The sequence below is a fragment of the Sylvia atricapilla genome, chromosome 5, assembly GCF_009819655.1.
Source record: "Sylvia atricapilla isolate bSylAtr1 chromosome 5, bSylAtr1.pri, whole genome shotgun sequence".
NCBI lineage: Eukaryota > Metazoa > Chordata > Aves > Passeriformes > Sylviidae > Sylvia > Sylvia atricapilla.
The window spans coordinates 58,466,486-58,494,262 of record NC_089144.1 but is presented as its reverse complement, the minus strand read 5'-3'; positions in this window follow the sequence as shown (position 1 = coordinate 58,494,262).

Genomic DNA, 27,777 nt, shown 5'->3' with positions numbered 1-27,777 from the left:
CAGCATTATTCTCATTCTAAGTCCAAAACACAGCACTGTACCAGCTCCTAACAAGAAAACTAACTGTATCCCAGCCAGAACCAGGCCTCCTTTTCATTGCTGTCCAAGCAGATTTAGGAGATGTGTCAGCTATGGCCTGCCCCTGGCTGCTGTGAGAATTCCTCCCTCTCCTCCTGGGAGTTGCTCAAGTAGGGCAGGTGCAAGCTTTGCCTTTCTGGCTCAGTGAGAAGAATTTTGGATGTGACTATCATCACTTCTGCAGGAGTTTTAACAGCAGCCAGCAAAGCATTTTTCCTTGCATTAAGTTCTTTAGCTCCAGCCATGGCTTATGAAATCAGCTACAGAAGAAATTTACATCAAGAATCATCATCAAAATATCAGCACAGTGATACCCACACCAACCTTAGCGTTTCTATGATTCCATTACAAGCTGCTGCTTTGTTCTGCCTGCAGATGGTTCCTGATGTGCAGGGGTCTTGGCCCCTGCAGGGCCTTATAGGTGCTCTGGATATACATGAAAATGATAGTGGGGATATTTTAGATCTATTTCAGGCCAGGTGAGCCATCAGAGTGGCCACTTCCACATTTTCAGAGTGGAAGGTTTTTCTCTTATTCAGGTATTGTTATGTACAGCCCATTACAGCTGGTGAAGCCTTAATGAGGATGTCAGGTGGCCACTCCAAAGAGGACACATACCTGGCAGAGATAGCAGTCCTGAGAGGTAATAAGTGATTCCTGGCATGTCATCATGCAGAAATTACTGCTAACAGAGCCAGGCTGCTGTGGAGATCTGATCCTGCTTGTAGCCAGAGGTAACACTTTCCTACCTTCTTTCAGTCCAAGTGCCTTGGAATCCTTTACAAACACACTATTTGTGCCTCATAGCATCTCCTGAGCCACTTCATATCACCTTTTGCAAAATAAGCAGTGCCACAAAAAAAAAAAAAAAAAAAAAAAAAAAAAAAAAAAAAAAAATTAGCTGGTGCTGCCAGCAAAATTAGCTGCCCAACATAGAGTAGGAGAAGCCTGGTTTTCAGTGCTGTGCTGCATTTGTTTGGGTTGGACATCTGCTGTGTCCCCAAACAGAAGCACCACAAATGAGCAGCTGTGTCTGCAAGAGTTGGGGTTCTTGCCTCATTTTACCTGAAGTCAAATATCTGCTGAAAAAGATCCCCAAATCCTTGCTCAGCTCCCAGCCTTCACCAAGCCTCTGGAGTGTGCCTGGATGTGATGTTCTCATAGGTCTGTGTAGGTGCTGATACATCTGTTACAGTTTATTTTTGTGGCAACAAAGCTTGGGCAATTTTCAGCAAATTAAAAAAAAAAAAAGGGAAAAAAAAAAAAAAACCAACCCAAACCATCTCTTTGTAAAACTTTTAAGATGACTGTCAAAATAGAGTAAGATGCATATAATTTACAATCTTTTACAGGATTTCTTTTTGTTAAGATTTCAGGTGACAGCAATAGATAAAGAAGGGCTCAGAAGACAAAGGCTGGAAGCTTGTCTAAAAATTGGAATGGATGATGGGGTGAGTGAACACCAGATATTTCTATAGTTACATGAAGAATTATGGACGAACTAAAGCTGGACAAACTAAAGCTGGACAAACTAAAGCTGGACAACCTTCCTCCCATACCAAGAGAGCAAGATCTGATGTTTCCATCGACCTGGACTCCAGGAAGGTCATTCTACCTTGATGCCATTTGATGTTTGGCTTGGCATCTGGGCAAAGCCTTGTTTAGAGCAGATTTTGTGGGCTGGGATGGAGCAGGACAACTTTCCCAGGGAAGGCAACCTCACCTGTGGTCATGCCAGAGGCTCCTTTCAGCATCCTCCTTTCCCTGGTGGGTCACTGGAGTGTGGAGAGCTCTGTAGGATTAGCACAACTCCAACTGCTGGCAACACAATCTCCTTTGCAGGGAACGTGAGGAAAATCTTATCTAGAGCCAGACAAGAGTGGGCACTGGCTGCTACTGACTCGGACTGCAGAGGAGCAGTTTTGGAAGATGGTATAAGGCTCTGCAAGACAATAATCAGATGAGAATCTGTCAAAGTGTCATTTTCCTCTTTTTCACAGTCTAGCCATCCCCCAGATGGCAAGATAAACCTACTAAGGAAAGAGAGGACCTGCAGATTTATTTTCTTGCCTTTTTTTTTTTTTTTTTTTTTTTTTTTTTTTTGGTGGAAACAAAACAAAACACCACAGAAGATAATATAATATTTCTAAACTGCTTTGGATTGGCCTCTGCTCAGTACATTAGTCCTTTACAACACTCAGTACTGGCTCCTGTGAACATGGGGTCTGGCTCTGCTTGGTAGGAATGCCATAATCACAAATGGAGTGGGGAATTCACAGAAAATGTAGCTGCTCAGGCCCAAGGAGTGCACGTGTTTCATAACAATTCAGTCTTCCCAGTGCAGAAAGAAAAAAATTTTTAGCCACAAGGCTGATGGCCCAGCATAAATAGAAAAGGGCAAATACTGTAAATACTTAAAAATTCTGAAATATATAGACCACAGAAATGTTTACAAAGGTGGTTAGCTGATAGAGTTAAAGATAAAAGATTTTGATTAATTGCTCCGTAATTAGCTGCAGCAGGCAAATGCCTCATTAAGATAAAGCACTGCAGAAGTCAAATAGTTGTGGGGAATAATAAAAGCTGTACCTTTCAATTTGGTGGATCTATTGTACTTAGCAGCAATGATCCCAATTCCTTATGGATCTTCTGTTTAGCAGTCTACAGTTGATATGGAATATCTGCAAAAGATACTCAAGAGAGGTAGAAAATATATAGTAATACAATTAGCACTACAATAACGTGTGAGGGCTAAGCAGGAATATACAACCCACACAGAATGCCAGACTCCCAGAATGTTTGGGTTGGAAAGGACCTTAAAAATAATCTCATATCACTCCCTGCCATGGGCAGGGACCTATTCCACTATCCCAGGTTGCTCAGAGCCCCATCCAGCCTGGCCTTGGACACTGCCAGGGATGGGGCAGCCACAGCTGCTCTGGGCAACCTGTGCCAGGGCCTCACCACCCTCACAGTAAAAACCTGACATAAAGTCAGTTTGCTGTCCTGGAGTTATAAAATGACAGAGAAGGAAGAGAAAAGGGAAATCTACTCCAGATGAAGCCATTCCCAATCTAGGTAAGGATTTTTATAGAACACCCCCATGCCCCCTTGTTTTGTAATTATTCAACTACACAAGACAGCCACAGCTTTATTTTTGAAATAAAAAGCTTTGTTTTATTTTCCCTCTCTCCCTCTGCAAGGGAAAGGAATCAAAACTGCTAAATGCCCAGATAAATTTTATCAAGTGTGAAACTAAGGGCGACAACTGAAAACAATCCTAATAAAATGGCACTATTTCTAGAGCTGTGAACTGCTTAATGACTTGAAACACCAGCAGCTGATCATCCAGACTGAAAATAAAAAGTCCTGCTGGGATGTTTTACCCTGACTTACAGCATCTCCAATGGTCACATACCACTTGTTCTATAACCCTACTGGAAACACTCCATATCCATATTTTCCCTAAAAACAAACCCTTGTTTTTATACTGTCTTGGGGTGATTTATTGTGATAGATTTATTGTAGCAGTGTCATATACCAAGGCTGAGCATTCTCCAGGGTGGCTTATCTGGCTGCAGTTCTGCTGCTGTGTAAATGTGAGTGCCACAAGAAGAAATCCCGTTAAAAAGGAAAAATTCCTATAAAACAATTAGTTAGAAAAAAAGGCAAGGGTATAAAAGTCTGACTCATAAGTGCTCCACCTTATTGGTCTGCACTATAGTTAGAAAGGAGGTTTTAGGGAGGCTAGTTTTAAAAATAGGCAAGAGAGTAGGCTGAATACTGACAGCACAGTTCTCTGCAAAGAGCTTACAGCATGAGACTTCCAAATCACTTCTTCATGCCCCATCCCTGCATATTCCTCTCGCAGTTTAACAGGTTTGTACTCCAGGAAGCATTTCCAAGGTGTTCTCACATTAAGCGCACAAATGAAAAAGGAGACAAATGAAAACAGCGAGGCCTCATGTTGGGTCTGTGCTCAGTCAGCCCATGGGGTGCTGCTTTTTTATACAATGTCTAAAACCAAGGCCAGGATGCAAGAGGAGGCTGAAAAAAATGAAAAAGACTTAGTATATCTGACTAATATCTACATTTACTCTAACAGATAGAGGGATATGAGAAATATATATTCTTATTTTTAAGAATGAGTAATTTTCAAACTGCCTCAGATTAGTAAGAAACTTCCTCAATAAATATGTTTAGGCAAAGTCACCTTTTTTCCCCCTTTTTTTAATACTTCTGAAATGTTTGGATATGACTGCCTTCAGAAAAAGCGTTCAGGAAAATCTGCTTTCAAACTGAGGTCTCTGGCACTACACCTGGATGGGCACATATATATGTAGGTGTACCAAGAACTAAGAAGATCAAGCACAAGGAGGTTGTTTTGTTGGCTAATTCATGGAAAATTCAATACTTTCACTGACTCTTTATGCTGGTTTGCACATTGAAAAAGTTTGGAAGTTGCAAGGACTCTAAGCCAATCTGAATTTCTTTTAGTGTTCCCAGGTGGGCCAGGATTTTAGAAAAAAATAATTGGCAAGGCAATTAATTTGTGGAATGGTCCCCTAGGGATAAAGCCAGGGCAGCAAGAGCTAATGGAGATGTACACAGACAGCTGCCAACAAAGTGGCTTCGTGTTCTGACTGTCAGAACTCCAGGGTTTTTTTCCAACCCAGGCATTCCAGACCTGCACAGTGCCAAATCATAATCGTGTTTTCCCTCTGTTGCCAATTTCACCAATGGTCCCAATCCATAAGCACACACACTTCCTCTGAGGGGTACTCAGAGCTATTGAGGAATTTTGAAGCATGCAAGAAAGATGAAAGACAAAACAAATATGGCACTTACACAGCAAGTTTGCATCAACATTTTGTTTTTGATTAGAGTACTGAGAGTTTGGAAGTATTCAGTTGAAAGGAATCGCTAGTGATGCCCTCCATACCATGGAAAGCCCAGTGAATATTTTAATGCTGGTACCAGAAATACTCTGGGAAGCACCACTTTGCACACTAGACTTGGAGGGAGTGCCATTCTTTTACTAGATTACTTGGGGGAAAAAATAGGAAATTTTCAGGCATCAGGGTTTCAACAACAGTTGCTGGGTTAAATGAATGTTAGGAATGTTCTCTTTGTGTTTTTTATGCAATTAAGAGACAGTTACCTGAAATACAGGCAGCCAAGGCAGTCATATAGTAAAGATGTGAAACAATTGTTAAAAGCAAATGTATCAATGGTTGCAATAAAATCCTCTCTTCTGCCACTTAGTATTGACTGCAGATGAAGGGTAGATGGTATTAGCAAGAGCATTTTTCCTCTTCAGTTTGGTCTCTTGGGCCCAAGGGCCCCAAGTAATAAAAGCAGCCAAGAAATAATAACCAAGCAATAGTAATTCTCCCTCATTTATTCATCTATACTCATACATGAATGTTGATGGGTTTAGGGAAAAAAGCAGTCATTCCCTAAATATTTGTGAAAGCAATGCAAACCTGGCCCAGGTCTGGATCATTTAGGGCAGGTGTATGAAGCTTTAGAGTCAGGAGAGAATTAATATGCCTGCAAATGTTTCAAGTGCCCTCATTTGAGGTGTTACGGGTGCTGGACTCAACTGGTTGTGTTCGGACAGACCTGCTAAACCTGTATGGCCACACCAGAGCATTCAGAGGTTCTAAACTGCTTTTAGTCTGTGCCTCTGCTGTGAATATTGCATGAGGAAATTGTGGCTAGAAGTGTAGCATTCATGTACTCGATTAAACTTGGGGTAGGACCTACAACTGAGTTTCAGGTCAAAGATAATTTAAATAGTGATTATGTGGCAAACTTTCTTTGCATTGACCAAATTAGAAAACCCCAGCTCTTTCTAGTAATTCCCTCTTTAATCTGCGTGCATTAATCTTTTATTCCTAATACACAAGCTCCCCTTTATTGTCTTCATTGCTGGAAACCTTTTGACCTGTCTTTAGGCTGGGTGTCTCCCGAACACCAAAGGGAATGTCAAATCTTGATTATCCCAAGACTTTCTGGGCTGGCCTACTGGTTTTTGGAAAGGCTTGCAGCTCTTTGTAGCAATTCAGCAAGCTGGGAAGCTATGGAAGTTCTGGACACTTAAAAAGGCACATTGAATTTATTTATGAATGAGATGTTCAGTTTTGCCTGTCTGGATTTACTATGCTGCAAAATAAACCATACTGTTAATAAACTCTGCTATAAACTGGGCTGAAATGTAATGAGTCAGTCCCTAATTTGTTTTCAGTAGAGAGGGATTTAGGATTAGCCCATCACATTAAACATTCTTTACTTTTTTACCGTGTAGCTGTGTAGGGGGCACTAGTCTGGAAAGGGAAGGTGATGTTTTCCTCAAAGAATGAATGAAAGCTTTCCAAAATTCAGACTGAAATTATATGTGTCATTCCTGAATGTGCAACTACCCAATTGTGCTGTTTCATCGTATGTAGGACTCAGGAATCGCCAATGTTTCTCAGGAATATTTCCCCTCTAAAACATATTCACTTCTCCCCTTTTCCACCAGCTGCATCTTGACACCAAGGAGGAAAAAAGAGGTTGCCGTGTTTTCTGAGGTATTGTGATTTCAGGACTTGGCCATATGTGGTTTCCCCTGTATAGCACTGACATCTACTGACTGAGCTAAAAACTACAGCCTTAGCACGTGGGAACTGCTTCAGCTCTGCCTCTATTTTAATGGTAATAGCAAAATTTGGAGCTTCCTCTCCTTCAGCGACTCTGAATCCAGACCCATAGTGTTACATAAGGGCAGTTTTCCCAAGAAAGCCAAGCAGAAACGCCACTGGCAGCATCATCCAGGCATTACTGACCAGTTCACTGTGTTCATCCCTGTACATCTGGACTTTATTAGCCAGACCTTTGGGACTGCAGATGACTTTAGATGCTCGTGGCAGGGGTGTAATTGCATGTCAGGAACAATATGGAAATCCATGTTTTATGAAATTCTGTCCCAAGATTGCACTGGAAAAGCTGGCACAAGCAAAATTTACTTGAACTGATACCAGCAGATTAAGGTTCCAATCCAGTTTTAGCAAATATTTGTCTCATTGTTATGTTTGCAAATAAATAGGCGGGAGGAAATAAATGGAGGAAGCAGAAGATGCAGGTAGCAAAACTCTCTGTCAGTTTCTCTGGTTAAAGATTCAGAAGAATTAAGAGCACACGTAGTGAAAATGTGGATATGTAATGTGCCCGTCAGTTAAAGGAACTCCCCGTTCCAAAACACAGATGTATGAGTTTTCACATTTAAAGCCCCTCTGGAAGCTGTGAATGTTCCAACAGGTGTCTCAGATCTTAATTATCTACTGAGCCTATAATAATTAAACAAGATGTGAGACAGCTGTAGGCACATTATCTGAAAAATAATTTAAGGTGCCTTTTCATTTTATTGCTTTATAAGAAATAAGAAAAATGAACAATCAACCCACCTTTGCTATATTCTATTACTTTGTACAGCCTGGAATGTATTTTGAAATGAACAAGCAACATACCAGTAACTCCCATGATATTTTGTCTTTGGCTCCTTTTAATATTTAGAGAGAAGATCACCAGACCAAAAATATCTGGAAAGATCATGAAAAGATTTATGAAACTACAAGTTGTTAATGTTTTAACAACTATTTCTATTCTCATTCAGTAAAATTTAGCTTGCACTTTACAGCTGTTAGTGCCCAGTGCTTTGAGGTTGGGTTGGGATTTGCTTGGGAAAGAGAATGTTTGGACAATGCTCGTGTGGTGGGATTCTTGAGGTGTTCTGCACAGGGCCAGGAGTTCGACGTGATGATCTCAGTACATCCCGAAGTGCTCCCTAAAAGCTTACAAAGACCACCAGTAGATGGTGGTAACAACTCAGTTTTTTGGTTGGGTAGGGTGTTTTTTTGTTGTTGTTTTTCTGTTGGTGGGGGCTTTTTTGTTGTTTTGGTTTTGTTTGTTTGTTTGGGGTTTTTTTGGTTTTGTTTTTTGGGTTTTTTTTTCTGTTGCTGTTTGAGAAAAGGATTGACAATTTTATGTTCTCCCCATCAGGCTTCAGATGTGATAATGAGCCACAGTTTCATCGCCCAGCATTGTGGAAGAACGTGGTTCCCCCTGAAACAGCCACAAAGGGCTGGCTTACAGACCCTGTAGATGTAGTTCTAATTTCAGAGCAGCTGGCTGCAAAGGAAAGGGATCGTTTTCCTTGTTTACTACAGATTTTCTTTGTTTTTCTTCATTTTTCTTCTGTATTTAAAGGCTGGAGGGTTTTGATTCCTCGTTCAATTCCTACTTTAGCAGTAGGACCCACATATTGTAAGGGTGATGCTGCAGCAGCTTTGGTTGGTATAAAGTTTAAAACCCGAAGCCCCAACCAAATTCCTTTTCTTCTTCTTTAAATGAAATTAAATAAAAACTATAATATTGAGGAAAAGGTAAAGATCTTTCTTACTGTTGCTTTGCTTGAGTATTTGTCTGCAGCATTGTTTTGGTTCCAGTGGAACAAAATTTAAGCTAATGAATGTTTAAATGTATTTTGACCACTTCTCTGTTTTTGCATACCCCAAACAGTCATTTTAAACAGAAACTTTCAGACTCACAAAACCAAATAGCTGAATCTGTGTCCATTGGACCAATGTCCAAACATTGTTCTGCATATGTATTTTCTTCACCTCTGCAGCCAAGTCCTTACACAGGCAGCACACTAGCAACCAATGTTTACCCTGACAAAAATCATACTGAAATGTACAATTTGAATCCTCTCTAAATTATGTCTAAATTAGCACATATATTTGCTGGTAAAAGCATTTCAGCTGGCGTAACTACTTAATGTGTTCATTCCACTTAACAGTAAATTTCATGTTGTAGCTAAAAGTGTAAGAATATGAAGAAAGTGACACTGATATATGATTAGTTGCAATCTGAGATGAAGACTTACTGGAATATTGCACTCACTTTGATTAAAGAACCATATTCTACAATATTTACTACTTCAGATGGAAAATTTTTGAACCCTTCCGAGACTCAGTTGGTAAAGTGAGTGCATTTCTCCCAGAAAATAAAAGCTACTTTCTATAAAACATAAATTTCTATTTTATACTATCAAATAAAATATCTGATAAAGAAATAACCTTTTCTAACATATACAGTCATGAAAAGTAGAAGGCTTTTGTTCGTACTTTGAGGCAAATTGTTCCATGCATTTTGTATTTTTGGAATTGCAGGATGTGTTACATTAGCATTCAGTTGTTTTATTATCATGAATCTTACACCACTCTGTGTGCAATGGTTAGGCAATGTTGTGATTTATTGGAGCCAGGTGGCCTGCTGCCACAACTAATCACCACCTAGGGAGAAGTTATACACTAGGAAAACAGCTCTCTTCTCAGGGGTTCCCTTCATGCCCTTTTCCTCCCTTTTTTCACCAGCCTGGTTCCAGAGCTTCCAAAAAAATGATCATAAATCAGGACTGTTTGAGACTCAGGAAATCTGAGCTACTGGACAGAAACTGAGTTGAAAGAGCAATGAGTCAGTCCCTTTTTGTGTGCTTCACAGCACAGCCTGAGCAGCCCCACTGCTCAGAAACATGACTGAGAGCAGCTGTGCACATTGGTCACTGCGCTGTGCTGGGGCTCCCTTTAATCCTCCCCATCAGTAAAAAAAATCCAGCCAGAAGAGGTCAAGAAGCTGTAAAAGACGCAAAGCTTCTTGTCTCCAGTGCATTCTTTGTGGTCTATTTTTACAGAAATTTCTCTTGGTTCAAGCTGTCCCAAGATTAATGGTTCAGGGAGGGTTAGTCAGCCTTCCCGGCCATGGAAAAGTAATCACGCCACTCAGGCAGCACAGCAAATTGATAAGGTGCTGTGGGAAGCGCTCTTTTATATCCTGGCAGCCTGGGCCCCCAGCCTGTGTCAAGTGTGCTCAGAGGATGCCACAACCACCCGGCCTAGTGTAAATATCTGCAAGAAAACCTCTCCCAACAACGTCAAAGTAAACTCGCTGAGGGTAATAAGCCCTTCCTGAAAACAGCGGTGAAAGAGCCGTTTTGTTGGCTGATGGGGATATTAAACACTGTTTTCCTGGAACATTTACACCGTGGCTAATAACAAATAAGCCAGAGTACACTGAAGCTTTATCATTTGTCATTGCATTTGGCAGGTAAATTAGGGTTTTGCTCAACAACAGCAGCTCTACAAGCTGAGAGAGACTTTGCAGGTTCAACAACCAGTGAGGACCATCCCCATGCTGCAAGTCTGTGGGAGGTCAGAGGCTGTGGGGGGACAACCCCTGGTTATGACCCTTTAGCAGTGTCCCTGCACCCCTTTGGGGATGAAGTCACCACAAGCTGGGCTGGTGCCTGCTCCCTTGTGCTGAACCTGCTCTGTTGTGCTCATCCCAGAGCTGCTCAGGGTGATAAACTGGGTGATAAACCTCTCTCTCCTGCTCTTTTAGAGAAAGTCCTCTTTCTCTTTTAGCTCACCAGGCTGCCAGGGGAGCTGACACAGAAAACAACTTATTCAGCTCAAACCACCATGTGGCACTTTGCCCTGACTCTTAGCAGGATGGCAAGTGGAATCATGGGTTTCGTTACCTTGTCTCCATAGATTTTATTCAACCAGATCCAGGATTTAACTCTTTGAGTACCCAGTCATGTTGGTTGGCAAGTAGTGATGGTTTGAAAACCCCTAAATCAGGTTTTGCTGCTTTACAACAAAACCTGAACCCCAACTCATGTTTTCAAACTCTGTCAGGCCTGGTGCTGTGACCCGTTCCCTGGGGAGCCTGTTCTGGTGCTCAGCCACGCTCCGGGTGAACAAACTTTTCCCAATGTCCAAGGTAGACCTTCCCTGACAGCTTCCTACCATTCCCTCAGGTCCTGTCACTGATCATCAGGGAGAAGAATGGCACAGCTGAAACATGCCACAAACCTTCTTTGTATCAGGCTGAGTGATCTTTTTTGCATGAGTCTCTCTCCTACCCTGGGCTGCTCCCCAGCAGACTGCTCAGAAGGTTTTAATCTGGTGGTTTACCCCCTCCAAACCCTGTTTTCCTGGTGGTACATACAAGAACTGGTTCCTCAGAAGTGACAAGGACATCTCCAGAGAGCCCCTTCACTCAGCCTTATCACTCATACACAGCCCATTTATAGAGGGAGTCCTCTGGCATGGTACATCCTTGGAAGAAGGTATTTGTGTGGATATTATGAATTAGTTACAGTTGGCACAGAATTTGCTTTTGGAATGTTAGCTATGATTATTTTAGATTTTAAAATTTCCTTCCTTCCTTCCTTCCTTCCTTCCTTCCTTCCTTCCTTCCTTCCTTCCTTCCTTCCTTCCTTCCTTCCTTCCTGTTTGAATCCACACTTAGCAAAGTTTTCTCCTTGTTGTTTGGAAATTATCCTGCCTCCATCCTGAAAAGATGTAAAGCCATATTTTCTTTTATGTTTTCCCTGTGTCCACTGCTCTTTGAACAATCTTTGGCCAAGTGATCATGCCAGCAAAGTGTTTGCCATCAAGGCAGAGCCTTTCTTTCCTTTGTCAAGCATTGGAAGGGGCTGCCCAGGGAGGTGGTGTAGTCCACATCCCTGGAAATGTTCAAGAAATGACTGGACGTGGCATTCAGTGCTCTGGGCTGGTCACAAGGTGGTCAAAGGTTGAAGTCCATGATCTTGGAGGTCCTTTCCAGCCTAAATGAGTCTGAGATTTTTTTTCACATGCTGTTGCCTATTTCTTGGACAACATGTGAAAAATCCATTCCTTTTATTTCTTTTGGAACCAGATTGAGCCTCTATTACCAACTGATTTCATACATCCAGTACCAGGGATATGAGTAGCCATAAAAAATAACACAGATTTTGGCTGGTGAGTTTTAGGGCAGGTACTATGAAGCTGCTTAGTTCTTAGCCAGATTTTTCCCTTTTCTACCTATTTTTAAAAGTTCCCTGGTTTCCATCTAGTACAAATGACCATCAGATCTGGTTAGCAAGACAAGTCATCCAAAAAACCAGATTTTAGATATGATGCCATTATTTTGTCCCTATTAAGGTAAAGTTCTGCATTGTTTCTATAAGGAAAATGAAAATAATCAGAATGTTTATTTAAGTGATGTTTTGATGACAATGGCTTTAGAGTGCAGGCAATAATTTTCATTCACAGATCAAAAAAACCTTGAAGCTTTAGCAGTGCAACAGAAAGGGAGATGTGGCAAGAAGCTGAGGTTACAGAGTTCAGCTCTAAATACTCTTAAATATAGGGAGCCTCTATTGTTGTGGAATCTCTGTACCTTGATTTAAAAGCCTCAGTCTGACCATGAGCTAACATGACTATAAGCTTTGGGACTCAGACCCAAAATTATAACTGGCTGCTTAATGGTCAATGGCTCCAGCTTTAATTTGCTGAAACAAGGACGATTTGGGGCCTTTATCAGTTCTCTTGCCCATCCTCTTCTCTTTCACCTTCTGCTTCCCCTTCCCATTCCTTTTGCTTTTTAACTTTTCTTTTTCTTCTCCTTTGTTTTCTGATTTCTTCTTTTTCTTTTTCTTCTAGAGGCAATTTTTAAAAACGGATTAACACTTCATAGAATCATAGGATCACAGATTGATTTAGATTGGAAGGGATTTTACAAATACTTATTCCAACCCCCCCTGACATGAGCAGGGACACCTTCCACTATCCCAGGTTACTCAGAGCTCCATTCAAGCCTGGCCTTGAATACTCTCAAGGATCCACAAATCCACAAATCCCAATCTTTTCTGGGTAGACACACTTGGTGTTGTCATGTGTGTTTTGTGAAATTTCTGCACATGAATTTACGTTACCACACTATGAGAAAAACAAGCTTCATCATCTGTCATGACTTACGATTTTTCTTTCTCCCAGTTCTATTTTCCTGCTGATGGGTTAGCCTACTCCTAGATAAGTTTTAAAACTCTCAGGGATGCAGCTGCTGAAATCCATGTTAGCTTAATCAAAAAACAAATAAACAACCAAGATGTGTGGGAAAGGAACCAACCGTACTCACTGTGAACACAGCAGTGTGCAGGATGGACATCTTTTCCCTTTGTGATTCAAAGTTGGGGGTTTTTTGCACGCATGAACCAGAGAGTAACATTTGATCTCAGTTTGACTTCTGAAATAGGTCACTGTCTGGTTGGGGAGCAGAGATATGCAGAGATGATGCGTCCGCTTGGAGATCAGTTTCTTGTGGCTAAGGCAGAGCAGATAGGAAAACATAAATCAAAATAAATATCTTTGTCCCTACTGTGGTTGAAATGGGCTCCTGTGGTATCCAGGGACAGTGGAGGATTTAGAAAGAAAGGTTGCATTGTGATAGTATTTTTCCCTTTGTGGGTTACTCAGAATCTTGCATGGGAAGATGGGGAATGGCTCTGAGCACAGATAATTGGGATGAATCAGTGTTTCTAATTCCACCCAGGATAGCCTCTGTGAGAGCTGGAGAGGTTAGCCCCAAAACACAGCACTGGGTTTGGAAACATTGCTGCTTGTTTCAAGAGGAGCCAGAGTAAATAATGTGCACAAATATGGCTCTGGGCTCTCATTACAGAGGACAACACTGAAATTATTTAATCTCCTCTTCTTTATGTTCTATAAACTAGATTACCTTGAGGGATGAAGCAGAGAGTAAAGACTGCAGTGTGGGAGAAGTCTCTAACTTGTAATTCTGTTAATGGGATGGTGCATGGACTTAAAAACTTGCAGTCTGTGACATGACAAGTTCAGCACCACTGTTTCTAGAAGCAGAGAAATGAGTCCAAAAATGATTAAAAGAAATGAATGTCAAAACAAACAAACTGGACATATACAAGCCCATAGGTCCTTATGGGTTGGTCCCACAAGGGTTGACCAATGTCATTGTGAGGCCACTTTCGATTATTTTTGAAAAGTTGTGACAATCAGCAGATTCCTCCTGACTGGAAGAAGCAAATGTCACCTTTATCTTCAGGAAGAGCAAGAAGGCCCATCTGGGGAGCTACAGGCCAGCCAGCCTCACCTTAATCCCTGAAAAGGTGATGGAGCAACTAATCCTGAAAATTATTTCCAAGCATACACTCACAAGAAGGTGACTAGGAATAGTCAAGCATGGATGTATGAATCATGCCTGATCTCATAACCTCATAGACAAACCTGCAAAGTGCAGCTTAGATAGGTGGGCAGTGAGGTGACCTGAAAACTGGCTGACCTTCAGGATCAAACACTTGTCATCTATGACATGAAATCCAGTCACCAGTGGTGTGCACCAGGAATTCACACTAGGGCGAACACTGTTTAAAAATTCTGTTAAAGACCTATGAAAGTGATGATAGCTTGACTTCTTTCTTTTATTGCAAAGAAAAAACAATCATGGATCCTGTTTTACTTCCAATTGCAAAAGTTCCCACAAAATTTCACTGATCAAGGACTGACCTGAACATATCCAACTAAATCCATATTGCAGTAATTATTACACTCCAGATGAAAATTTTCACCTCAGCACTGAAAAGTAGTGGGAAATTCTTGCATTTTCATAAACTAGAGAGGGTTATATGTGCTTCAACTGTTTTGTTCTTCTTACTACTCCAAAAAAAACCCACCCCTAGAAAAGATGACACAAAACAAATTGTAAGGAAAATTAATCTGTAAAACAACACTAAGATTTTTTCCTCTCAGTGTAAACTATACCAAGCTCAAAGGAAAAGAAGAAATTCTTCAGTAATTGTAAACCTAGCCTGCAGTAATCAGACTGACATATTATATCTATCCTACCATGGGAAAAAATACTAGATAATGTTGAATTGCAGTGTGGCTTGTTTGAGGTTTTAGCAGTAATTTCAGATGTTTATTAGTTGCTCCAGTTTTGGGGTACTCATAGTCCCCTGCTCCTCCATTGGCTTCACCAGCTGCGGGGTGACTGCCCCAGGCTCAGGAATTCCACCTGCTGGGAAGGTCTAAGCCAATGTGTTCCAAGAGACTAGAACTACGTCAGCCTGAACCCATATCTCTGGGATATTCAGAGGATACCCTGCTTTCTGCCTGCCTGGGAAAAAGCTGGGTAGCTCTGGAACAGGGTGAGCTGAAGGGTCATCTGTGAGATCAGCTGCTTAGAGAAGAATAGAAGGTGAGGCAAACCAATAGTGGAGGTACACGCATGTTTTTTGTGCTTGTGTGAATGCCTGCCTGGCCTTCTGATGTCAGGGACAGCTGGAAACCTGCTGTACCACCCTCAGGGCTTAGAACTTGGACTTCACTGATGATGGTCAGTCAGTCCCTCACACACCTCTGGTGCTCTGACAGCTGTAGCATTTTCATTGGGAAACTCTGAAGGGAAGGAGTCTCATCCCCAGCCAGTGTTCTGTGGCCTCACTCCTCTTCCTAAACGGGACTACTTTGAGAAAGAAGAAGAAATAGATTTTTTTTCCCTAGCTCCTGCTGTGTCAGTGAGTGTCCTGGCACACCTGAACACAAGACATCCATTTGAATGGCTGGTAAAATCAGTACTCCTGCTGGATGTCTCTTGGAAGGCTCTGAGGGAAGGCATCCCTCTGGCAGATGGGGGGACTCAAGAAGCCAGTGTGTGACAGGAAAGCTCCTGGCCATGCAGATGGGTGAGGAGATGCTGCTGTGGTGCTCCATCCATGCCTGCTGGAGGGAGCAGCTGCTGAGGTGCAGGCAGAGGCTGTGAGACAGGCTGCAGGTGCTCAGCAAGCCCACAGCTGTGCAAACAACATCACCCGTGCTCCCCAGCTCCCACAGAGTGAGCAGGTACACAAACCCTTGGATTCAAGGCTTCAGGCCAGCCAGTATGGGGAATTGTTTGCGTTTGGCTGGGGGCACATTCAGAGCTGCTGAGAGCAGAGAGGATCTGTGGGCTTAGACAGCCCAGCTTGCAGTAGGTCAGCTCAGCTGGTCAGAGCCTAGTGTTAATAACACCAAACTTGTGGGTTTGATCCCACATGTATTGGTCATACCCTGAAGAGTTGGACTCAATGATCCTTGTTGGTCCCTTCCAACTTGGAATATTCTTCAGTTCTGTGATCTGAAGGCCCTGGTAAATAAAAACTGATTCTAGTTTTGTGATGCTTCTTTGTAATTTTTCTGGCTTTGCATCTCAAAATAGGTTACAAGTTCTGTGCTATGAAGCTCCATGATTCAGGTTATACAGCTGAAGCTGGGTCCTTAGAAGTTCATCTGACAGGGACAGATTTTTCCACACCTGCATCAGAAAGTGGCACTTCCCACGTATAGTCCTTCCCTGAGTCATTGCTGGCACTAATTGTGTGAATCCCATTGCCAGGGGGTTGTCTGCCTGTGTGACAGACCAGTCATCTGCTCAGCTCTGGCAGTGCAAATCCAGAATAATCTGGGTAACTTCAGCAGAGCTGCTCAGGAGAGACACGCATCTGAGGTCAGGATCTGTTCCCCTTAATTAAATAAATAAAGGTTAAGTATCCTGGAAGATCCATTTTCCAGTGTCCTTAACCTTGTCTTTGCTGGTGACCTGCTTATTTATTTATTTACTTATTTTCCAACTGAGCTTTTCATGGCCGCTGACATAAATTTTCCAGCTTTTTTAATACAGAACATCTGTGGTCCCTATGCAGTGTCCTCTATAGGTCATGGGAAAGCTTTATCTTACTAATAAGCTCCATTCCTCTATATATTCAAGCCCAGTTGATGGGGCCAAGTGTGTTTATAAATAAATATTGTCTTGTAATGACCATTTCCATATGTCCCAGAGGAATAGAGATTTTGTCCTTTTGAGCTGGCCAGCTGCCTCCTTTGTAACAGTGAGAACAGTTTTCCACTGTCTGGTTAACATCTGATTTATGTGGAAATGAACTCCCCAAGGTGCCAGGCCAGTGATACTGAAGAATGCAATGCTCCCAACTACCCTTTAAGAGTCGGAACTCTGTTCATCCACCAACCCTTCATTTTTCTCTTCATCAAATGAAATTATGGATGTATTTATTGAATCTCTCTATTTGTCCCTGATCAGCTCTGTCTGCCTCAGCCAAAACAGGGACAAAAGCATGATGAAGGCAAGCAAGTTCCACTGGAGTTCTGTCATGTATTTGTCACTAAGAGAAATGACCAGTGACGTAGGACATGGTTAAATTATGGAAAAATATAGTTGCTGGGAAATGCAGAGCATGGATTGCCAAAATATGTGATGAATGATTGGCCCTTCTTTACTGATGAGTGCAACAAGAAATACGCTGCCATATGGCTTCTCCTCTGCACAAAGTGTGATCCAATAGCTGCTTATCATTTAAGGATGATACTGTGCCCAGGGCTTATTTCTTAGCACTGTTCCACCAGAGAGAATATGTATTTCTTACACAAGCCTTGATCTGCTCTGCAACCTCTGCCAACCAGGCAGCAGTGCAGAAGAGGTCAGGATCCATCTTTTAAAGGCTTTCAGAAGAAATCCATTGGATATTTAGGTGTTTCTCCATTTGTGTGAGAAATCCAGTTTTGACTGATGCATGAGGGACTAGACAGAGCCTCCCTTTCCTGTACTCTGGGACATGTTCCATGGGAGAATTCAACAGAAAACCAATTCCTGTAAATTAAGTTATGACATCCTTATCATGTTTTCTAACTGCTCTCATATAGCACAGCAATGTATGTCAGAAGGGGATGTGTGCACTGTGGTCTGGTTTTGATACCAGTGAGATTTTGTATTGCAGTCCTGGCTCTTCTGTTTCAAATGGCAAAGGGAAAGCCGTACCACCAGGAAAAAGATATAAAATACTGTTTGTGGATATTTAATTTCAGGTTTATGAACTAGGAAAAAACCCAAACCAAAACAATCACACGCCAAACCAGCGCAATTGATCTGTTACTGCTGGGATCTGTTCTTTTTGTTGTTGTTATGTAAACTGCGTGACGGCCTGGCTTTCCAACGGTGGGAAAATCTCCTGAGAAGAAACGTGTCTCTCGCTTCCTCTGGGAATGCTCAGTACCCTGGAGATTCTTCTTGCTTGACATTTTGTTTCTCAAGTGACTATTGGACCTTTGCTCAGATGAGATAGGTCATTTGTCTTTCCCTGGCTAGAAGTAGTACATGTAATTATGTTCTTGTAAGGCTTAAGGCTAAACTGGTTTATGACAGTGGACATGCAGGGCTTGTCCTTCCAGAGCTTTTCTGAGCCAGGCTGAGCTGGGCTGCGTTACTTTGGCCATGTTTTGGTGGCAGGTAGCACAGCAAGCTCAGGAAATCCCTGTTCAGTGGTGCCCATCCTTGCTCTCATGCATTTTCCCACAGCAAATTTGGGGACAAACATACTTGAATGCAAACTAAGGTGTACGTCTTATGGTTTTGAGCCAGAAACAAACCCTGTTTATAAAATTAAAACAGACATTTGTTCTATCTTCTGAAAATACAGCAGAGTTAGTGTGAATAAAGGTTGTAAAATATGATGAGGTTGCATCTGGAAAACTTGAAATCCTCCCCAAAACATCAGATTCAGATTATGTCAGAACAAACCACAAATTTTAGCTAACCTGAACCTCTTCTTTGCACCTGATAGTGTTTTTAGGTAGAAGCTGCTCACATTCACAGCAATTGGAAGGCACTCTGCAGACTCACAGGCAGGACAGATCTAATAAATGCACACAAGTGATCCCAACAGTCTACTTAAATTTATTTTCATTGTACAGTGTTTGCATCTGGCTGTTTCAAACAGCACCAGTCTACCCTGCAGTGTTTGGAGGTCTGTCTCCAAAAGCAGAGACAAGTCTTTCAAAACCAGTACTGAACTGTGAGATATTATATGAGGGAATACCAAAACTTGTTTTCTAACTGGATTATTAATGTATCTTTTTTATTATTAAATGAAGTTCTGTTGCTATATAATCTTCTTCTCCTTTTTTTTTTTTTTTTTTTTTTTTTTTTTTTTAACCACAAAACCGAAGGGAAAAAAGTAGCCTGCTGCCATATGGAAAGGGCAGCTAGAACTTTACTGCTGTTTCCATTTCCATCAGAGGTTGCACTAAGATATCTAAGCAAAGATATTTGTATTTGTATGGAAGCTTAGAGTTAAACAGCTCCCTGGGGCTGGAAGGCACACACCCACACTGCCTGGGAAGGGCTGCTTCAGAATTAGGAAAACACCCCTGCTAGACAGATTTATGCTCTGGAGATCCTACCACTTTTCCCTTTGAATGCACTTCCTGCCTGGACCCTTTAACTAGATATTTAAGGATCTGTAGGATCCTTAAGAATTCTCCTAATTTGGAGGGGGCTTCACACAAGTGTACAGGGATTGCTGAACTGTTTAGGATTTCAGAGGTGCTCAGGTGTTTTACAGAAGTGCAGAATGCTTTGGGTTAGAAGGGACTTCAAAGTTCATCCAGTTCCATCCCCCTGCCTTGGGCAGGAACACCTTCCACTAGGCCAGGCTGCTGAAATTCCAATCCAGCGTGGCCTTCAACACTTTTTATCTCAGTGAGTAACAGCATCCCCAGTGTTTTAATTTTGTTATATTTATCTGTATTAGCAGACAGTACTCTACAATTCACAATTTATTAGGTACCTATGTCTTAGCAAGTGATTCCCAAAACAATTGGAATCCAGCACTCACAGATCTCCCTTTCAGACGCCTTTGATCCAAAATAAACCAAAACCACATTTACTTCACCAGAAAGAATAGTACATCTACTTAGAAATGGTTTTAAACCCTTGACCAGCTGACATTCACTTCTGCTTTCCTTAAAAGCTGTCCATCCCTTGACTTCTTCAGAGCATTCCCACATTAACCTGGTACTCTAGAGGAGCTGTCTTCTACTCCCTTGGATAACAAATTCCTTCAAGTCTGTTGTCTCTGATATCCCCGTTTTCCACCTTGCCTGGTCATTGCCTCATTACAATACTCCTTGTGTGCTGGAGATGTCTTGTTCTACTATTCCAGGGTTTTATTCTTCCTTTTGCCCAGCAGCCCTTTGTTAAACTGGTTCACTGGAGTGGCTCAGCCAAATTGTTTTAGCGTTCACTCTCGTCTGTTTATCACAGAGAATCCATGTTAATGCTCAGAGTGTGTGCAAGACCCCCACATGCCTAATCAGTTGCTTAGCAGGAGGAAAAGCAAAAGCCAAGGAATGGGAGCAGGAATCTGGTTTGCCTCTGACAGCCCCTTGAACTGTGCTCTGAGAGTTAGAGGGAGCTTTCCCTGGGGGCACAACAGGCACATGTGCTTTGGAAAGCAAGAGGGTCCAGGGCTGATCCTCGCTGCTGCTGCTGGGAGTTCGCATGGCCACGGCGTGTGACCCAGCTGGGAGGAGTCCTTGCCTGGCTGAAGGCATTGCACGTAGGTCTGTGCTCGCTGCCCATTTCCATGACCGAATTCCATGGCCTACACAGCATGTGCAGCTCCCACACGGCATCATCCCTGGCTGGGGAGCTCCCCAGGGACACAAACGGGCACTGCGAGTGAGTGCTACCTTTTAAAAGCTCTCATCTCTGAGTGAAACCATTTGGCAAGCTCTCTGTGTCTTTGCTAATGAACATTTCACACCTTGAAAGGTATTTTTTACCCATTTCTGTGTGCATGGTGCTGATGGGTCTGTATTTGCAGCAATTTTACCAAGCTGAAATGCCACAGCCTCTTGATGATATCAGGCACCAAATTATTGTGGGCAGGTTTTTCAAATGGAGGTCTGGAAAAGAAAAAAAAAAACCCTCCACTTTCCACAACAGGAACAAAACATCAGCAAACTTTGGATGTGCATTTGCACACACGCATTTGCACACACACATTTGTACATGCACACATTTCTCCTCTGCAGTTTATTTCCCCAATGTTATATCCCAAATGACATTCCTGAAATACCCATATGAAATGCCTGGAAATCCTAATGGTGGTAAGAGTTCCCAGCCTTTCTCCACCACTGCATGCAAATGTAGTCAAGTTGAAAATTTCCAAGAGGAAAGTGACCATGAGAAACTCACTGAGACACTTGAGAAAAATCTAAGCCAGCACATTGCAAAGAGTTACAAACAAAAACTGGTCTCACAACCAGCACTCCTCCTGTGACATCATGTCACATTAATCACTGCTAGGTTGACCTAATAAGGATGAAAATTCCCACTTCAGAGCATGCTCTCCCAAATAAAAAAATGCATCTTCTGCTGTGTCGGACCTTCCTTAATGTCTGCCAGAAGAGATGGGGCTGGAAGCTTTGCTCAGATGTCAGTGTAGTTAGCTGAGGCCCATGGTGGGAGAGAAGTCCGTCTTAGTAAAAGTCTTTTCTCTCTAAAACATGATGGAGTCTCTGAGAATGAATATTCATTATATATATCTATAATGGAATCTTTTGGCTGGAAAAGCAAAGTAAAAATAACTTGGAGAATCCCCACTGTCAAATCTGGCAGTGCAAATGCTTCTTTATATATATAAATGTGTGTACATACATATGTCTAGATATCAAGTTAAACAAACTTTCCTCCTTTGATTTGATAATGTGCCCAAGGAGAACTTAAGTTGAAGGATGTTACTGATGTATTAGTAGTTCTTTGCTTGAAGTGGAATTGGAAAGAATGTGTTGATATGCACAGATGCATGGGTTTGGAAAGATAAGGGGTTATCACCACTTGCTGGCTGAGTGATCTGCAGTGGATTGCAAACACTGCAAGTTGTGGCTATCTACTTAAAATGATATTTCTGTTTTGTAGACACCACTAAGAGCCTCTCAGTGAGTGAGTGCTCAGATGTTGACATCTGAAATGACGAAGGTATGACTGATTACATGTTTCCATGCTAAGTTATTGTGCTTGTACATGTCTTGTACATGATTCCTGATTAAACATCTCCACTTGTAAAGTCTCTGCCACCTCTGATTTGAAGACTCTTCCACCTACCATTCAGTACATGGTAAAGAAATCTTTATTTCAGTCTTCTGAACTTCTCATTTCTCTGGTTTTGTGCCTTCCCTCTTGTAATTGATATGACTGAATTAGGACTCATTCCCTGCTGCTTTTTCTCTTTAACCAGAGTATTGAATTGACATTTGAACAGGTTATTGTCCCTTAAGGAAAACACCCGTGACTGATAACACCATACTTAATACTTAATAACTACATACTTAATGCTTATATAAATGGAAGAATATTCACATCTTTAAAATTAGGTTAAATTTAATATTTCATGGAGCATATTCAGTCTTGTATTCCATTTTTCATGTGGATGTTGACAGTATAAAGGAGCTGACTATAAGGAGAGCTTCAGTCCAGAAATTTTATTGCTCTCTTAATTTAACACAAAATATTTAAAGAATGCAGTGAGATTTTGTATATGGAAAAAATAGCACATCCCAAACAATTTAATCTGATCAGCCAAGAATAGCATCTGTTTATAATATGATTTAAAACACCAGCTAAGACTGAATAGACAACATTTATTAGTACTTGATATATTTTTGAAAAGCTGTAAGATGAAAAGCTGACCACCCAAGGGGCAAACAACTGTCACTTGCTCTCACTCAAACTCAGCATAATTTCTTTCAGTGTGTGTCACAACCCTTCAGTTTTGCTTCATGTCCTGCCCTTGACTGAATTTGAGTACTGTGACAGTCAGCAGAAGCAGCCCCTTTCTGACAGACCAACCCAGAACACTCAGAATCAAAGACCTAACATCAAAAAATACACCCTGAAGGATAAAGAGGGCCATGGGAGGATGCAATCAATTTTCATGGCTATTGTGGTTACAAAAGAAGAAAAAAAAGAACTTGAGGAAAGCAGTGATGTTCTCTGGATGAGAAAGATGCTGAGCCCCAAACCACAATAGCCCTTTGCAGTCACTCCAGTGCCATTCCTCAGTTTTATGGTCTTTGCAGTAGACCTCAGTCCATAAAACCAAGGAATATCATTTCACTTTGGCCCACACAGAAGCTGACTTTCTCATCCTTGCTCCTAAGCCCAAATTTAATAACAACAGCAGGAATCAAAGTAAACTCCTGTAACAATGAGATACCCTAATTTTTACAAATTGTCCCCAGGGACATTTGTCAGTGCTGTTTGAAAAATCCATAATTAGTACTGAAATGCATTTGTCAAAATAAATCAACCATTTGGGGATGCCTAACTCTGCTGGGGTTTCTGTTCCTCCATGTTTATTTGTTTCCTCTGTGGGAGATTAATTGAAGACTTAGAGGAAAGCTTTCTCTTGACCAAAATTCATTAAACTCTCCCTATCCATAAATTTGGAGTGCAGCAGGGACCATTAGATCATCTTATCTGACATACTGAGCCAATACAGGCCATGACACCAGGCACAGCTACTCCTGCACTGGGCCCAGAATGGTGTGTAGAGATTCACAAGTATCCTCCAGATCATTACAGCACGTTTGTGATGGGAGTGATATCTTCAGATGGATCAACTCTCCTTTAGGGTATAAAAAAAAGGTGTTAAACCTGTGTTAAAGGTGAAGAGAGAATCCACCACATTTTTGTTCGCCTCTTAGAATTTTCAACAACCTCAATGTTAAAATAATTGGTAGCAATAACTAAAGTATGGACTATATTTTCCTTCAATGCATGTTTTTTGTCTTCCTTACATTGAAGTGTATCCCAGTGGCTGTTTCTCTTGGACAGCACTGATCTTGCCTCTGCAGGCTAAATCTCTCTTCAACATCCAATAAGGGAATATGTGAACATATTTTATCTTTACTGTCCAGTTATCACATGAGAAATCTTTTCTTTTTCTTTTTTTTTTTTTTTTTTTTTTTTTTTTTAAGTTCAAAGAATTCTTAAGGGAAAATAGAAAACAATTCAGGGAGATAGGGCTGAGAAGTATTATTAACATGCTAAGGGTATTAGAAATTCCTGCCTATCATCTCAGATTAGTCTGGATGCCATGTAAACACAAATATAGGGAAAAATATTTTAATGTAAGCATATGGGGAGAAAAAGTTAGCTCTCACCTGGCTATTCAAGCAACCTCCATCAGTGTTTTGAAAACACCAGGCCCAGCAGAGATTATATTTTGTGAAAATAATGAAAGATTTTTTTCCTTTCATCATATAATATATAATGTTTTTTTCTCCTGTCAAAGCTCCTTTCTGATCTTGGACTAACTACTTCTGCAGATTGCAGCAAAAAACATTTGCTAATAATAACCACTGGAGTGCTTAGAAATTGGTTTCACAAAATGTCCTCAGTCTCTAGTTTGTGAAGAAAAAAAAGATGTGGAGAATTAACCATTTTTTAATTTTCAATCAGAAAAAATAGTGTGTCCATGCTGCTATCCAGATTGCACAGTAAAAGCATGATTCCTGGCCTGAACTTCATAAAGTGTAGATAAAAGCTTTTATGAAATTCATTCACGATGGCTGTGAGGCAAAGCCTCTGAAATGACCCTTTGGCCTGGAGTGACACATGGCTTTAGGGCAAAGGCCTATGGCACACATGAGGTGTTAACTAAGTCTGAATATCCCTCTGGCTCCCACTTTACAATGTCCTGAGTACCCCAGAAAGCCCAGAAAGAAGGGTGACCCCTCTGTGGAAAAAGTCAGGCAGTTGTACAGGCCAGGGCAGGTCGCTGTGGGACAACGTGCTCATGAAGAAATGCTCAAGGGACAGAACTGTTTTACAAGGCCAGAAATGTTTTACAAGGCCGCAGTGATGCCAGGGGGAGCAGAGAGATTCAAAGTGTGCCTTGCAGCAGGGCCTTTCCAGTGCCAAGCTCCTGCTTCTGGCCCTGGCTCGCTCCAGATGTTGCAAAAGAAAGCACAAGGAGTCCTGAAGGTGACAGCCACAGAATCAGCTGCCAACAGGGAAAGTTTCCTCCAAATCCTATTACTCAGAGGTCGGCTTCGACCCTGGGGCATTAATCTTTATATTCCCTGTAAGCACTGTCTGTGTTAACTCTGAATCTTCTGAGTGTCCCAAGCAAGGACAAAGGCTCTCATTGCCATTTTTCTGTTTAAAACAGAGAAGCTCCTTAGGTGAAAGCTAGAAAGAAAAAATAAAGCGCAATCCTAGACACTATGCCTGTATTGTAAGGACTTTATAATTACTTTTCTAAGCTTAGAAAACAGTTTTGCTCTTCTGGTAGGCTGCACAATGAGCCAAAGCATATTAAATACACAGAATAAGTGATGTCAAGTAATGCAGTTTTGGTTACACCATGTTGCAGAGGGGTGGCAATGGTAGGCACACAAATAAGTGTGGAGGGATTATGTTGATACCTTATTGAATCTCATTTACTAAATTATTATAAATGGGATAGACGGTTAACTGCTAACATGAACTGTCAGCAGTATTTGGTAGAAATCTCACCATCATTCTTAATTTGTCAGTCTGTGTTACAAATAGGCTTCAAATTTAACATGGAACCCCTTTCTGATAAAGTTGCCAGGGAGAACAAATAATTAAACATATTGAGCTGTGGTGCTGCCAGCCAATCTCCTCTCAGCAGGCAAAGCTGGGTCTGAAAGGACATGCAATGATATTGGAAAGCTGGGTATGAAACCTGTGCTTTCAGTGAGGGAAGCAGTTCCCTCTCCCTTGCTCTCCACCACTGGCTACCTCTGTCTCTGACCTCTTCCAGGGCTGCAAAACTTGCTCAAGAAAGAGGCTTTGTACTGCAGGATTTTCTGCAAGGAGCAGAAGCACAGTACATATGAACATGACATTCATGGTGCAAAACTCTGCTTTGTTTATCTGTTCAGTATCCTGGCATCTGACTGAGGTGTCTCAGTGTTACCTCAAAATACCAATATCCCTGCAGTAGTGTTCCAAGAAACAGAAGGTATTAGGTGTGGAACAGAGAGAGCCATGAAGATGAAATAAAATTTGGAAGGAGAAAATGGTTCTGGGCAAAAAAAATAGAGCTCATTTGAAATACTGAGAGAATAATGAGGTAATATAGGTAATGTAAAATTCAAAAGGACCATGGAAAAGGCTGGGATACAGGAAGGACCAAGAGTACAGAAAAGTGAATGAAGAATACAAAGAGACAGGAGAGAAAGAAATAGGGAAAAATCAGAGATGGAAGAAATCATTATTTGTTGGGGTTGGGAATTTTCTTTTTGTTTCTTTCTCTCATGGAATTTTGTCCCATCTGTGGCTAGGAGACAATAACTAACAACCAGTACTAAGAGAGGCAAAAAAGGTGGGGGAAGCATGCAGCTGGTTACTGTCTTACCTGGGAGGTTTTCTCTCTGGAAGGGCAAAGATACCATGAGACTTTGGCCAGGTGATGAGGGGCTGGGCTGAGCTCCTCTCACTCTCAGCACCAGCAGAGGCACAGCTGGTCTGCAGTCACTGCCCAGAGGATTTTCTGCCATGATGGAGCTCTTGTCCTTCCAATGCACCTCCTCCTGTGGGTGAGCCTTTGCTCATAAGAGCAGCTGTTGTCTGGGACCTTATCAACACCCATTCTGACTGGAAGGGATCCTCACCATCTATTCAGGTGCTTTAGGGGAAAACCCAAGACCTGACCTCCTCCCCCTTCCCAGAGGACATGTCACCCAGGCTGCATGTGGCAGCTGCTTCTGAGGAGCCCGGCTGCCACTGCCCAGCCCCGCTGCTTTCTCCGCTGCTGCAGCTTTTTTCTCTCCACTCTAACCCAGACCCACTGCCTGTTGGGACACCCCCCAGCTCCTGCTACAGCTGCAGAGTTTCTGATACATTTCCTTTGCTGCTCTGGGGTGTGCTCATCCCTGTTTTCCCCGCTGCCCCTCTGTGGTTCCTGCTAGGGCCCATTTCCACCACCCAGCCCGTCCGCCATTACGCGTGAGGGAGACGCGTGAGGGCGCCACAGCGCCCCCTGCAGGCAGGAGGACCCGGCCTGCCCTGCCCGGCCGGGAGCCAGCAGCGCCCCTGGTGGCTGTGCCCGGAACTGCACCGCAGGGAAACGTGCCTGGGCAGAGAGGCTGCCGCTGGCTTTGTGGCTCTGTTTATGTTTGCTGCCATTGCTGCTGTTTACCTTGTTACACGTACAGTGAAGAACTGTTATTCCTTTTCCCACATCTTTGCCTGAAAGCCCCTTAATTTCAAAGTTGTGATAGTTTGGAGGGAAGGGGGTCATACTTTTTCTATTCCAAGGGAGGTTCCTGCCTTCCTTGGCAGACACCTGTCTTACAAACCAAGACATTATTGTAACTTTTTTTTATTATTATTTTGTATAAAACCTGCTTTTGCACAGCATCTGACTTAACCATGTATTCAACAGACAGCCTCAGAGAAATTCACAGTCCTGTAAATGGAGGACAGAGATAAATTGTATGTGCTTCACTCTGACTCTTCTTGGAAGCTGCAGCTGATCACTGTTTGGACGCACAACAGACATATTAATTTCTCCAGATGTTCCTCACCCACCCTTCCAGAACATTAATAGGCAGGCCAGGGAATGAATGCTTTCAGCAGAAAATCCAGTTTCCTCTGCTGCTTCAGATGAAGTATTTTGTCAGAGTTTTTGTTCTGGAGAGAACCCGTTCCAAATGCAGGGAGTCCACACCTCAGAGCAATGCCCCTCTGTGCCACCATTCAACACCTTGTGAAGCCTGAAACCATCCATCCAACAACTGCTGATGAGCTATTTCCAAAGAGAATGAGAATCCAGCATTTCTTTTGAATGTTTCACCTTACAGGAAAAAGCAAACATTTAAATATTTGAGTGGCTTGGAGGGTCAAAACAAGGACAGTACTTCTCTCAAGCCACAGACATAAGACAATTTCTGCAAGAGATTTGAACAGAAACTTGTCCATAGT